Source organism: Bemisia tabaci, chromosome 3 (assembly GCF_918797505.1).
Source record: "Bemisia tabaci chromosome 3, PGI_BMITA_v3".
In the NCBI taxonomy this organism is placed as follows: Eukaryota; Metazoa; Arthropoda; class Insecta; order Hemiptera; family Aleyrodidae; genus Bemisia; species Bemisia tabaci.
In genome coordinates this window covers 41123644-41137478 of record NC_092795.1, presented here as the reverse complement: position 1 = coordinate 41137478, position 13835 = coordinate 41123644, and the positions used below count along the sequence as shown (strand labels likewise).

Sequence of the window (13835 nt, the reverse complement as noted above, 5' to 3'; positions counted from 1 at the left end):
CTTAAAACCATATATCGTCGCTCTTCTAACGAGAAGGTGTAACTACCTTTTGAAGTTAGCGTAGTCCGTAAGTGTGTTTATGCTTTCCAGAGCTCGCATGAAATTAAGTTGAACTCTTACTTCAAAGGAACAGCGATATCTTGGTTTTACCACTCCACAGTCCATTTCTTTCTCTTCGTCTCCCTTTTTTTCATTTATATCACTGACAGGACTCAGCACGGAAAAAGAGTTAGGGGTTGTTGGATGATATGCGCATTTCCAATTGGTTGCAGTAGTACCCCGATAAATTAAGATACGAACCGGAATGTCGCCGAACTACCCCAACTTGAATTGCGGTACTACCACAATTAATTGGAATTGCCCATATAATCCAACAAATTGGAGTGGTACCACAATTTTAGAGGATAATCCCTAACACTTTTTTCCATGTGCGGAAAATCTGAAATGTCCTTTTTTTAAATTAACATCTGTGCTCTAGACTTTAGAGGCAACTGTAATTCGAAATTAAACTGAAAAAAAAGCACAGTGGATCTAGAGTCCAGACTCTTAAAAACATCAACAAAAAAAAATACTCTTGATTCAATCGGATTTTTGCTTAAATCAAGAACCAAGCCTCTTAATCTGAGCGGATTTCCTTTTGATTTAAGCAAAAATCTGATTGAATCAAGAGTATTTTTTCTTGCCAATGTTTTCCAGAGTCTGTACTCTAGATCCAATGTGTTTTTTTTTTTTTTTTTTTTTTTTTTTTTTTCCAGTGTAGTTTAATGCTTTGAAATTAAATATCAGACCTCAAGGTGACGAGTCATTGAAAGTGGACCAAAATACCAACTGAGCCAGACCTACTAAAAACTAGTGCAGAAAATTATGATGAAGATTCGGATGAAAGATGGAAATAGAACTAAACTTGTCGAAATATACTTGATATACTTGTAAGAATATGTACGCTTTTAGAAAAGTTGAAAAATCGCTATTTTGACTTATGTTAAGATCCATTCATTAAACCATCCCCCACATGGCGCTCAAATTTCGACGTCTCATCCACCTCGCGTCGGCGCCGGCAGGTGGGCACCAAGACACCTGAAAGACGCACAAGGCAGAAAGTACGAATGCGCGCACTAGCGAGCTTTCTAAAACAACGAGTCGCCGCGACAGACGCAGGTCAAACGAAACATCACTTTTGACGTGGGTAATTGATTCCAAGTCTAAGATCAGTGCCGATGCCATGCCGGCGCGGCGCGGCGCGGCGGAACTAGGCCGTGTTCCTCGCTAGGCTTCAGCCCCACCTGACTCATCGACATCCATGCTTCATGATCGATTGATACAAATCAATCGCGGCGCGCGCCAAAACGCAAAACGCGCCGCCATACCTTGAATACTCATGAATTTTTTACTCGCGATATCCCGCCCGCGTTTGTAGGGCGTCTCTTTCCGGGAATTAGTGAAAAGTTCGTGCTGAGGTTGCCAAAGCGTCGCGACTTTTTCTTCTTTTTTCCTAGAAACTTCTGATTTTCCTTTAGGCCATCCACAATTACATATCTTAGTCATTAGAGCCTGTCGCGGGTTGCGGTGAGTGGGAAGGGGGTAGGGGGGAAAACGTTAGGGTGGGTTTAGAGAGGAATCAGAAGTATCTAAAAAAGAAGAGAAAATCGCAACGTTTTGGCAATCTCAGTGCAAACATTACCTATTATAAAGGGAACCCTTATGAAGTAGAACGTACGCTTGAAAAAGGTTTTTTTTTTTTTTTTTTTAACTTTATTAATGTAGCCTTCTTATTCAGAAGTAATAAATATTTTTATACTATATATTTGACTTAAGACTAAAGAACTTAAGTCAAGGGTATTAAAATAAGTTGTGCCTCCAGGGCAGGGGGCTAAGGGGAGGGATATTTAAAACGGGACGATATAAATATGTTCTATGACTATGTTTTGAAAAAGTATCTCTCCTCCAATGACACGTTTTCCTAAAAAGTTCCTGCATTCATTATTGAGACGTAGCACTAGAAAAATTCTACCCCACAATGTGACCTCACTTTAAAGAAAGCTTCTCAACCAGTGATTCCTACCATAAAATAAAGCATTGAAAAGCAACCTGTGAAACCACCAAAGAGGATGCCCCAAAAAACTCTTTCCCTTTCCTTCTTGGAGTGCCTAAATTGATCTCCCATCAGTTAGAAAAAAAATAAATCCCATTAATCGATCCTCCTCTTCATGAACCCTAGAAATTCGTTCGGAATTGAACTGTCTAAATTCTCTTTGACTAGAAATCAAACCTCTTTTGAAAAGAAATCATTTTTGATGCACACTATTTAATCTGCACTGGAAAAAAAACACATTGGATCTAGAGTCCAGACTCTTAAATACATCGACAAGAAAAAGTACTCTTCATTCAATCAGAATCTAACTTAAATCAAGAACCAAGCCTCTTAATTTAAGCGGATTTCGTTTTGATTTGAGCAAAAATCCGATTCAATCAAGAGTATTTTTTCTTGTCAATGTTTTCAAGAGTCTGCACCCTAGATCCACTATGTTTTTTTTCAGTGTGTAAGTCGTCATGAGGTTAAAGTTTAAATATAGCAAGGACTCTTTAGGACTTCGATTATTTCTTCCGCGTAAGGTCTTGCTTCTCAGAAGGTCTACCAGCCATGGAAGAGAAAGTACTCATCGTCCAAAAATCATTTTTCATTCACTGCATCCTCTTGTAAAAGTAAAACCAAGAAGACATGACTTCGTATTCTAAGAATCAGCCTGCAAGCCAACGATAAAGATCTTCGGGGTCTTCGGGATGATTGATTTTTTGAGGATGTCGTCAGTTTAATTAATTGTAACAACGATGAAAAATCAACTCGGCGCCTTTGATCTCGTACGCGTGCGCCGTAACTCTGAATCTTCTTCCCTCCGTTGCCATATGTACCAGCACATATTTACTTTTTTATCCCATTCACCCTCCATATAGACAGATCTGCCCGATTTTACATAATGATGTGTGGAATTTTCGAAATTTCTGATTCCCTCTGTTTAAGAAACACTTCAGACTTCCGTCTCTTGAGGGTAAGTCCAGCGATAAGTACGAAAAATCAATTCCATTGAAGAGCTCCATTTTAATGATTCCCTACCAACACGCATTGAGAAAAAACTATAGTTATGATTACCATATTAGTGATGTTCAATATGCACTCTTAATTAGTAGTGGCCATAACCAATAATGGTGATATTTTTACTGGAGCAATCGTAATTTAGTGTGCAGTAGTAAAATTACCATTTAATGGTAAAAATACATATATCTCTATTATTCGTCATGGCAACTACTAATTCAGAGTTCATATTGAACACCACTAATATGGTAATTATAACAATAATTTTTTCTCAGTGCGGGGCTACGCAAGTTTATCACAAGATGATTTCTCAAAATCAGTCCTGTCGCCTTCATTTAGTGTCCTTTTTACAATTAGTTTTATGGTGAGAAAAGTCGTTTCTAGTCCCGCAGTAACCACTGAGAGTGATACTGAACAATTAGCTTAAATCTAGCTGAAAATTAGCTGTAAAATTTCTTTTATACCTGTATCTCCTTTTTTCCTAATTTCTTTTTCAACAAATAAAACAAAAAATGATTGGTGATAGGTACTCGTAGATTGCAGATTTGTCCAATCCACTGCTGTTCAAGTTTCAACCAAAGCAAAGGCATGGTTCAATCTTTCATTATGGTTTAGTTTTTTTTTTTTTTTTTTTTTTTTTTTTTTTTTTTTTTTTTTTTTTTTTCAATAGGCATGCGTCTTAGACAATTTTACCAAAAATCTGGTTCGAATCATTCAGGTTGAGGCATAGTATTTTTAGCGCTGCTACGATATGGCACGATGTGTAAAATGGATGTTTCCGCGATGCTGAAAATCCGGAGCTCATTGCAGAGTAAATAATTGACATTAGCTCGGCAACAGAGCAGTTGTCATGTTTGGGAGACTTGCCGCCGGTGAATGATGGTCGTGTCGAGTCGCTCATAAAAATTACTCAGCGTCGGCCTAATTAGTAAACTCAAACTCTGTGATCGGAGCTATTGTCGACTTGTTGAGGAGGGCAGTAGGCCCTGGGAACTTAATGCGATTCAACTGCGGTTTCCACCCAATTTAACATCAACATTCGTCTCTCATCAGTGCTACTACCTCAAGGAATAATGCTCCGTCTCTATGGGAAAGGAGCTTCATGGTTTTCGTTTAATTCGATTTGACTCGAGGGTGAGTTCATCAGTCACCTCACTAGAGGAGGCAAATCTAAGTTCCTGGGTGAAAAAAGTGGCGTTTTCGACCTTATTCAGTGGTGATCGCCACCTCTGCTCTCGACCCGACACTGACGGAAAGGTCGATCTAAAATAATCCAACGTCGCAAAAATAAAAACGACAGTTTGAAAGTTTGCTTAATTGCTTGTCTTCGCTTGCTTTAAAGGCAATGTACTGAATTTTTTTGTTGAGGAGGTACTGAATTTCCTGGGTATGTGCTGAAAAAGTACTGTAAAAGTACTGAGTTTTGGGCAGCCTGCTTTACTAGACACCCTGTGCGATAGTGTCAGGTTAATCTATCCACTCGCTGCAGGCTGCAGGTTGCAATTGATCAGTTTCACGCCAGTATTCGATAATCTGCATCCAGTCGCTAACGTTGAGCGTAACCGGAACCGTTTGACGCATTTCTGGTCACTTGAATGTTGGATCAGGATGAATTCGACATTTTAACCGGTTCGCAGTGACCATACCGTCTAGACGTTTTGGCACATGCAGCAATTAGCACTTCACCGTTGAATAGCCGTTGTAAAATTCGAAAGTTGTGGGCAAGTTTTAGTGGATGATTCAACCAACTCGTTCCTTTTCGCTGGAAATATTGAAATTGTGAGCAGCTAAAATTGTTTTGCACTCCTAATTAAGGAGGTGATAAGTACGCAAGAAATATATTCTTCGAACAAAAACGAAGGAGAATATCTCTTGACTTCAAGAATCTTGATTTTTCAAGCGTTGAGTAATTTTTCAATTTATGTGGGAGTAAATATTCGTAAATTACTGTAGTTGCTTCTAATTAAATAAATTCATCAACAAGACAACAAAATTTCAATTACGCTCAACCCTTCTCCCTTCGATCAAAACACCTAGCAAACTTTTCAACCCATAAAAACGAACATATGGCGTTGCGGGAGAAAAAATAAATTAAAAACCTGCATTTCTTTGGTCCCTTTACTTTCCTACCCGTGCGTTTGGGTCTCCAGACATACACTCACTGTTAGCTCAGAGAACCCCTTTTGTTAAAATGATGGTAACTTGGTTCTTCGTTGGTGCATATGTTACAACAAGTATGATGTCTTTTGACACAACAGGTTCTCTCAAAAAATGATAGTGAATGCCGTTGTGTTTCGATCTTCGATGATGCGATGAAACTATACATCTGGCAAATAGGCTCCGCGCTCCGTCTAGGAGTCTCGGTAAGTTGACGGCTTGATCCCCTGATGGATGAATTCCCCATGCCAAATGCCACTTTCTAACCTCATCAGCTTTTAGAGAAAACTGCTACTTTTAATACAGGAGCTCACGGCCATTTTCGCCTTTTCAACGAAATAGGGAGAAAACAACCCATCATGGACAAACCGTAGATATTATTTGTGGGCACCGTACACTGAAAAAAAAAAAATCTTAAATTTACCGCCAAGAAGTACACTGAAAATAAAAAAATACGATTTTATATTATAATCTCTCCTTAAGCACGGTCAAAAGCCATCAAATATCTACTTGAATGGGTAGAATGACTATTCGATGTTCAAATAGTCTTAAAACTAAACGGTTTTCGCTTAGCATCTCCCAAATTTTAAATTTGGCGGGCGAATCTACCTGCTGGAAGGTTCACGACACGCCCGCCAGGAGCGCCATCTCCTTACCGCGTATCCCCGTAACTCAAAGCGAAAACAATAGAGAGCGCCATCGACAAACGTCAACCAGAGACAAGTCAACAAACGTCACGTTATAACAATTATAACCTCCTTCATTAACAAGCATTAAATCAGTCATATTTGTGCCGAATTATTACATTATATTTGTGCTTAGTACCTCGTAAAAAGGAACCGCAAAAGATGGAATCTGCCGGGATTCTAAATTCATTAACAACAAACATATTAGTTTTTAATAAAGATCTAAGTGTCAGTTCTTGGCGTTAGCTTGATGATTCATAGTACCTTTGTAATGTGAGTATGTATCTAATTAGTTGTCTAATTTTGCTTTGTGATTACCTACGGAGTAATTTTGGAAATAGTATATGATGCATTATATAATGCATTTGAATTCCTAGGTTTCACCTGACTCAAAGCGTTTGCTGCTATTATCTAGAAGCGCTCCGACTCATTTATCAGAGAATTGAGCGTTTCCTATCGGCCCCTCTGCAATTATGAGATTAGTCCATGAATCCTTTAGGAACTTAAATTAATGACTCAGATGGTGCTTTTGAGCCAACTTTCAAAGAATTAAAGGCATTTTTTCAAAATCTACAGTCCATGAGCTCTCCGTGTGACCGAAGTGCTCTCCTCGCTATATGACGCGTAACCCTTCAATTTTTAGTTTAGTCCAAAGACCTCGTAGGAACTTAAATTAATGAACCAGGTGGTGCTCTTATGCCAACTTTCGAAGAATTGAAGGCATTTTTTTTTATTTTTTTTCAAATTTACAGTCCTTGAAAATGAGCTGTTTCGCGGAGAAACACATTGGATCTAGAGTCCGCAGACTCTTGAAAACATTGACAAGAAAAAATACTCTTGATCTTTTTGCTTGACTGAAAACAAAATCAGCTTAAATTAAGAGGCTTGGTTACTGATTTAAGCTAGATTCTGATTGAATCAAGAGTACTTTTTCCCGTCGATGTTTCTAAGAGTCTGGACTCTAGATCCAATGTGTTTTTTTCCAGTGTAATTTTTCTTAAATCAAGAATTTTTCTGCTTAAGATAAACTACTGTTTTGCTTAACCCAAGCATTATTTTTCTTGCTTGAAGAAAAATTCAGCTTTAATCAAGATGGAACAGATTTGTGGCGGCAAATTCAAGAATTATCATGCTTGAGCCAAGCACCTTTTTTTTCAGTGTATACTAGAGAGAGGTTGGCGTTAGGTAGTGCACATTATTGCAGCGAAATTACGACGTTTTAATCTCCTATGCATCTCTCAAAATTCTCCTCGCCCAAGAATGTTTACGAAAGAATGAATTATTTCGTGAAATTGTAATGTTTGCCCGAAATCGGACCGTCATTAATTAAGTACCGGACTTTTGCATACGCAGCTTTTGAGACGAAGGCAAACTTGATTGTGGCTGTTGCCGTTTGGTGCGCATTTAAATAAATTTTTTAATTGGACTAGAGGATGATACAAACTGCGGTGGCGTGACGTCTTTTGCGATGTATCGATTGATTTGTCTTTTAAATCTATGGAAAAGGATAAAAAAACAGGGTGTTTGCAATGAAAACTTGAATAATTGGACCGAGTTAACAGAACGGAACCAAGCCACATCAGCTATTGCAAAATTCAACCGGGCAATTAAATTTTTTACGGGAGAACGTTTGTGCGGATTCCTTTGAAATTTTTAAGGAATTTGCTTCAAACTATATAGAATTTTCACTGAAATTTGCACGAGAATTCGCACAACCATTTTCATGTAAAAACTAAAATTGCCCAATTAAATTTGGCAATAGCTGATGTGGCTTGGTTCCTCTCTGTTAAACGCGGTCCAATTGGCTCTTTACAACGGAAAATATCCATAATATATAGGAAATATCCAGACTCGATCTGTAACGCCTCGTCACTGATAAACTGCTTTTATGAGGAAATTTGGCATCATTGTTGGTTGTCTGATATCGAGTTGAAGGAGGGATCGGCACTGGACCACTAGACCAGTGGAGTCATCTGCGGACCCGGCGCGCGGCGCGGCGCCGCGACGGGTCACTTTTACTCTCGCAGAGGGCCCGGGCCCCCCTCTTTACCCTTTAGGGCCTTCTTCGATTTACTTTCTCGCCCGCCCGAGGAATGTTACATTTCGCGCAGTTGCCCCGCGTGACACCTCGGAGCCGGGTTCATTCAGGTCACCTCGAATGCAAACAAACCAGGAAAAAATAATTTTATTCCAACTTGGTACCTGATGCGAGCCATGAAAAAATGATCGGCGTTTCGTGAACAAGGTTTAGTCACCTCGCAGTTTATTTTTTACTCACCCTGTTAGGAATTGAATCTAATAATTATGCGTTCTCGGGTGTTTTGCCCGTGTAGATTACCTGAAAGATCTGAATAATACACCATAGACACCTGGAAAGTAGCAACTGCAATAAGAGACAATTTTTAATATTTAAACTAGATCTTCAAACACGAAGCAACAATTTTAATTTGCAACGTCAATGAAGTTAGCTTGTACCTGTCAACAATTTTTTTTCCCAATTGAATCTAATAATTATGCGTTTTCGGCTGTTTTGCTTGTGTAGATGACCTGAAAGATCTGAATTATACACCATAGACACTTGAAAAGTATAGCAACTGCAATAGGAGACAAGTTTTAATATTTAAACTAGATATTTAAACATGAAGCAACAATTTTCATCTGTAACCTCAATGAAGTTAGCTTGTACCTGTCAACATTTTTTTTTTAAAAATTATTACATTTTTTTTTTTTTCCTACGAAGTATTTACTCTAAAATTTGAACGAGTAGCCAGGCGTTTTTTGCTCGTTTGCCTGTGTGGGTAATCTGTAGATAGTACTTTTGACAAATGAAACCTCGAGTTTTTTAATAATTGTGTCACAAGAAAGAGGTCAAATGAAACATTCAGTAACTTTTAGAATTTTTTCCTTCTTCCTTTTTTCATTTATATCAGCTCGAAGTTCCAAGTTTTTTTGGATGGCATTAATCTTTCTAAACCCTTTTGCTTTCCTCAGAACGGAATATAAAATGTTACTATAGTATGCATGCATGCATATCACAAATATTTCTTCGTTCCCCTTCTTTTTGAAAAATCGTATAACGTTCAAACTTAGCAACGTCTGATCGAAAAGTTGCATCGCTTGCTGTCGTCGGTTGTTCTCACTTGCTAACACGCTTAGCACACCCTACGGCAAACGTGATAAAAATTCCTGTCACATCGTAAACAAGAAATTTCATTAAAGTACTATTATTATACGACAGCGGCCAATTTGCCCGTTGCATCACGCCCTCTCGCTCGCGAAAAAGGTAACGTGCTTCCGTTAGACCTAAATCTGTACGGTAACTTCCTCGCCAGCCGTAATCTGTGAATGTACTGGATAACTGCAGACACTTGTCCACTAGTTAATTTTATGTCAGACATGAAACAAGACAAAACAAAACCTAGCAAGGAACGGTATAAATACAATAGAAATTCTTGAATATATGAGAAATATTAGAAAATATGAGACCAAAATTAAAGGGTTAAACAACCTTGAAACTAGAGACAAGAGACCCTCCACTAGTATCTTGGCCATTGTGGAAGCTTTTACTTTCGGGACTTCAGCATTCTACTGTTGACTTACCTACATGGTTGATGTTCAACAACGTGTTGGCAGTTTCGTTTCGCAAACAAGCCGAAAATGGCCAACGTTTGGGAAACTTGTTTGGCTCATGACGTCACCCGAAGCTCATCATCGACCATGTAGGTAGGTCAACAGCCGAAATTAGGGTGATGACTGTTGCTCCCTAATAACTGTCTACAAGGAATTGTTGAAACCCCGAAAGTAAAAGCTTCCACCTGTCGCTAGAAGGTCAGTGGAGGGTCTCTTGTCTCTGCTTGAAACCGTAAGAAAACTTAGACTTCCATCAGTAAATAATACACTGAAAAAAAAGGAATCTTAAATTTCCCGCCAAGAAGTGTATGCGTTTCCATAGTTACGTCTCTCCATTATATTGCATCTACTTGTCCTGTCACGGTCGCTCCTACATATTATATTTGTCATTCACCCCTTTATTTTCCCTGTTTTCCTTTCCCTATTTTCCTATATCATTACGTTCAAGCAGTATTTTTTCCTAAATCAAGAATTTTCCTGCTCAATGTGAAGTACCTTTTTGCTCAACCCAAGTCTTATTTTCCTTGTATAAAGACAAATTCAGCTTAAATCAGGATAAACAAAACAAAAATTCCTGGCGGCAAACAAAAACATTGGATTGCTCATACGGCGTTCTCACTTAGCATGGCAGCGTACTTATCCGATAATTCGATTGTTCTAAAGTGTCCCTCGATCGTGCTTACCCATGATTTGGACGTATTTCTGCCAAACGAAACTAAGTGCATTATGACGTGAGCCCTGTCATGCTTATATTTTTATGGGTCTCACGGGTCATGTCTTAATGCACACAGTTCCGTTTGGCAGAAATACGTCCATTTGTCATGAAAGCCCGTCGGTCATTCCTTTTCCACACGAGCAGCGCGAGTTGAACAGATATTTTGTCCAGTTGGGTAGAATAATAGATTTAATCGTAGTATGCCTCGGAATAGTACTCGATCGGGAGATGGGGAGATGAGGCGCCTGAGGGTGGTCGGTCCCGATTGGAACAAAAGAGGAGAAAGTCCCGTCCCTGAAGTGATCTAGATCCGATCCGAGGCGGCTGGATGATCCCCCTGACCCTAGTCCCCGAGCTCCCCACCCGTCCCGGGGGAATGAAACGGAAAGTGGAAAGAGAGGATTCGGCCTGGATATAAAGTGAAGTTGCAACTGTAAGTCCAGTCCACGCATGTGAGTGCTTTAAAACGAGTGCCCGCGCAGAGTCGCTCATACACTGGAAAAAAACCACATTTGATCTGGAGTCCAGACTCTTAAGAACATCGACAAGAAAAAATACTCTTGATTCAATCAGATTTAAGCTTAAATCAAGAACCAAGCCTCATAATTTGAGCGGATTTCCTTTTGATTTAAGCTTAAATCTCTGATTGAATCACGAGTCCTTTTTCTTGTCAATATTCTCAAGAGTCTGGACTCTAGATCCAATGTGTTTTTTTCCCAGTGTAGTGTACTGCCGTGCAATAAGGTAATACGCTGTAAAAACATCTAGATATTACCTTTTTTCCCTATGAACATTCTTTTTTGAGGAATTTCATGAACATCTAAGGCGTTGGGTGCAGAATTATTGGCAGTGCTCCCATTTCCCGGGACTTGTTTCAAATTTTGGAACTTTTGAGCTTTTCCTTAATTTTTCCCGGAACTTTTGAAATGCCCGAAAGGTTCCGGATCTTTTGTATTTTCGGAACTTTTGAAAAAAATCTAAAAAGAATCCCGGAACTTTTGACGGTCATGGAATGGGAGTAACTAAAACAAAAAAGTTCTGAATTCCGGAACTTTTGACGGTTGTGGAATGGGAGCATTGATTTTTAATTGTCTGTAAAATATGGACACCCCTTGCTGTGGAAATCAAACGTCTATGAAATTCGAGCATCTTGTCCACTCACACCTGCAGTCACGACGATCGTTCCAAAAAGCTCGCTGAAACATTTCGAGGAGCTTGATATTGAGACTTACGGCTCCTCCTAATGCAAAAGCGTGTCACAGTGAGTGCGCTCAGGAACATTCAATCGTTTCTCAATTTAGATTAGATCATATCCGGTTGCATTTCTCTGCTTTTATTAAGTTTCATTTCTTTATTTAGTTTTGTTAAATTAAAATAACTAAATTACCCACAGTTTCAAATATGAGCTACTGACTTTTACGAATGGCCCGTCAGCGGTACTGCTTACCAGCCAAACTACTCCTACTATGGTAAAAAAAGAAAAATGTAAGAAGAAAAAAGTAGAAATTATAAAAAAATAATAGGGAATTCTTCTCAACTCTCATTAAGTTGATTCGCCCATAAATACTAGCTGTTATTGAGCTAAGAATGTTTCAGAGTCCCACAATATTTTCTCGCCTTATGAAGCATCCTTAGACTTGCGGTAATAACTTCGTTCCCGTAAATTTGGCGGCAGTGTAGCTTGCAATGGGACGTGTTTCTGCCAAATGCAACCATGTGCATTATGCCATGAGCCCTGTTATTCATACGTTCTTATGGGTCTCAGGGCTCATGTCTTAATGCACATAATTCCGTTCGGCAGAAATACGTCCAATGTCGATTCGTCTCGGTATCTAAGCGTATTGTTCGTCGATTTACATGCTCTGTGCGTAAGATGTCCGTGAGCAAATGTTTTGTATGTTGACTCCGGAGTCTGCCGGTGACTTGTACTCTTGCCGCTTGGTTAAGCGAAAAATCAGATGGTAAACAAATTGAGCCAATAGGTAAAAAATCTATAGAAGGAAGAGTACAACCCAAATACGAATACGAATTCAAGAAAAAGATACAAAAAGGAAATGACTGATTGTGAGCTCCCATTTCCACGGTACTAATACGTCATCAGTGCACTCTTAGATGAGGAGCTGTGAAGAGGAATATGTAAGCTAAAAGTGTGCAGAAAACAGTAATAGTAATGAGTTCGAAAAACTCCATAATGATCCTACGATCAGCGGATCAGCGCGCGAATCGTACCGCTGCAGCCGCACGATTCTTTTTCACCACATTTCTTAAATTACTTGGGTATCTTGAAACAGAATTCAATGTCATTAAATACATACCCTTCATAATATTCTGAAGAGAATTTGAAGAAAGTACTTGAAGAAAAGAAACTTCAAGTAGTAGGAAACGTCTTCACCTCTGGTCAACCAACCCACAATTCAAAGCATTGAACTAAAAGTCTTATTTTGTACTCATACGAAGCGTAAAACTAGAATCGTACTAGCGCTTTTTCAACCAAAGATCGAGCCTGCTCCAATTACTCGTATATCAATATCACCATGACATCTCAGTCAAGGCCAAACTGAACCTAGGCCTCATACTTTCAGTGTCTATGGTGCTTTTCCATTCTTCCACCCGAGATTCTTGTCTTGCACTTCAATATCCACATTACACCTCATAGTTACCTCGCCACGTGACTACCGTTATCCTAATCCTCAAGAGTGGGAAAGCGAGAAAAAGAAGCACCAAATCGAATCGCCCAATCGTAACTTTCGATAATTCGTCCCTGAACACCACCTCCCCCTCCGAAGCAAGCGTGTGTTTATCCGACTGTACATCGAGCGTGGTTCTTGGTGCAGCGTTGTCAAGACTTTGGACAATGAACTTCTCCTACAACTTACTCCAGCGATATACGAGTAACACAATTTTTAATTGCGTGGCGCGTGTTCTTCTGAAATTTAGAGCTCTGTGTATCTGGAGAGAAAAAAAACATCGTCCCTAAAAATTGAAACGTAAAGGAAGAACTTTTTAAGTCATCAGTAAAACAGTAGCATACAACACTTCATGTTCCCTCTGTAAGTCTCTAAGCACTAGGTACGTGATGAATGTACATACGTTTGTCGTTTACACCTTATCTTGAGGAATTAGAATGTTTTAGTTACTGAAAAATAGTTAAACGAAGGTGTGAGAATAGAATCACCATAGAGAGCTTTTACTAATCTAATTCTTAAAGTCTCATTTTTTTGGTGAAAGAGATAGAATAATTTATACTTGTCCACATCGCTTCTCTGTGAGGTTATTTCTATTCGCTACTGAAGTGTGAAGTACAGTATAAAAGTTATTGCCGAAGTATTGCGAAGTACGACATAATCTTAGTCATAGAATGACACTCGGGTCTCAAACTGCCTCTTAACTTGGTCTCATTATCTTGGACGTACATCCCAGTGGCGTAGCGTACTTTGCGATATATCGATTGTTATGCCATTTAAAGCTATGGTAAAGAATCGATTATTAAGGTGTTCGCAGCAAACACTCTGTTTATCGATCCTTTTCCATAGGTTTAAACGGCATAACAATCGAT

General features: G+C 39.1%; 1 protein-coding gene across 7 annotated transcripts in view; it reads left to right on the top strand.

Moving 5' to 3' along the window:
* The window catches only part of DAAM (disheveled-associated activator of morphogenesis-like protein), a 192260-nt gene that overhangs the window by 155119 nt on the left and 23306 nt on the right, over positions 1–13835 (top strand). The gene's annotated exons all lie outside the window — the stretch shown is intronic.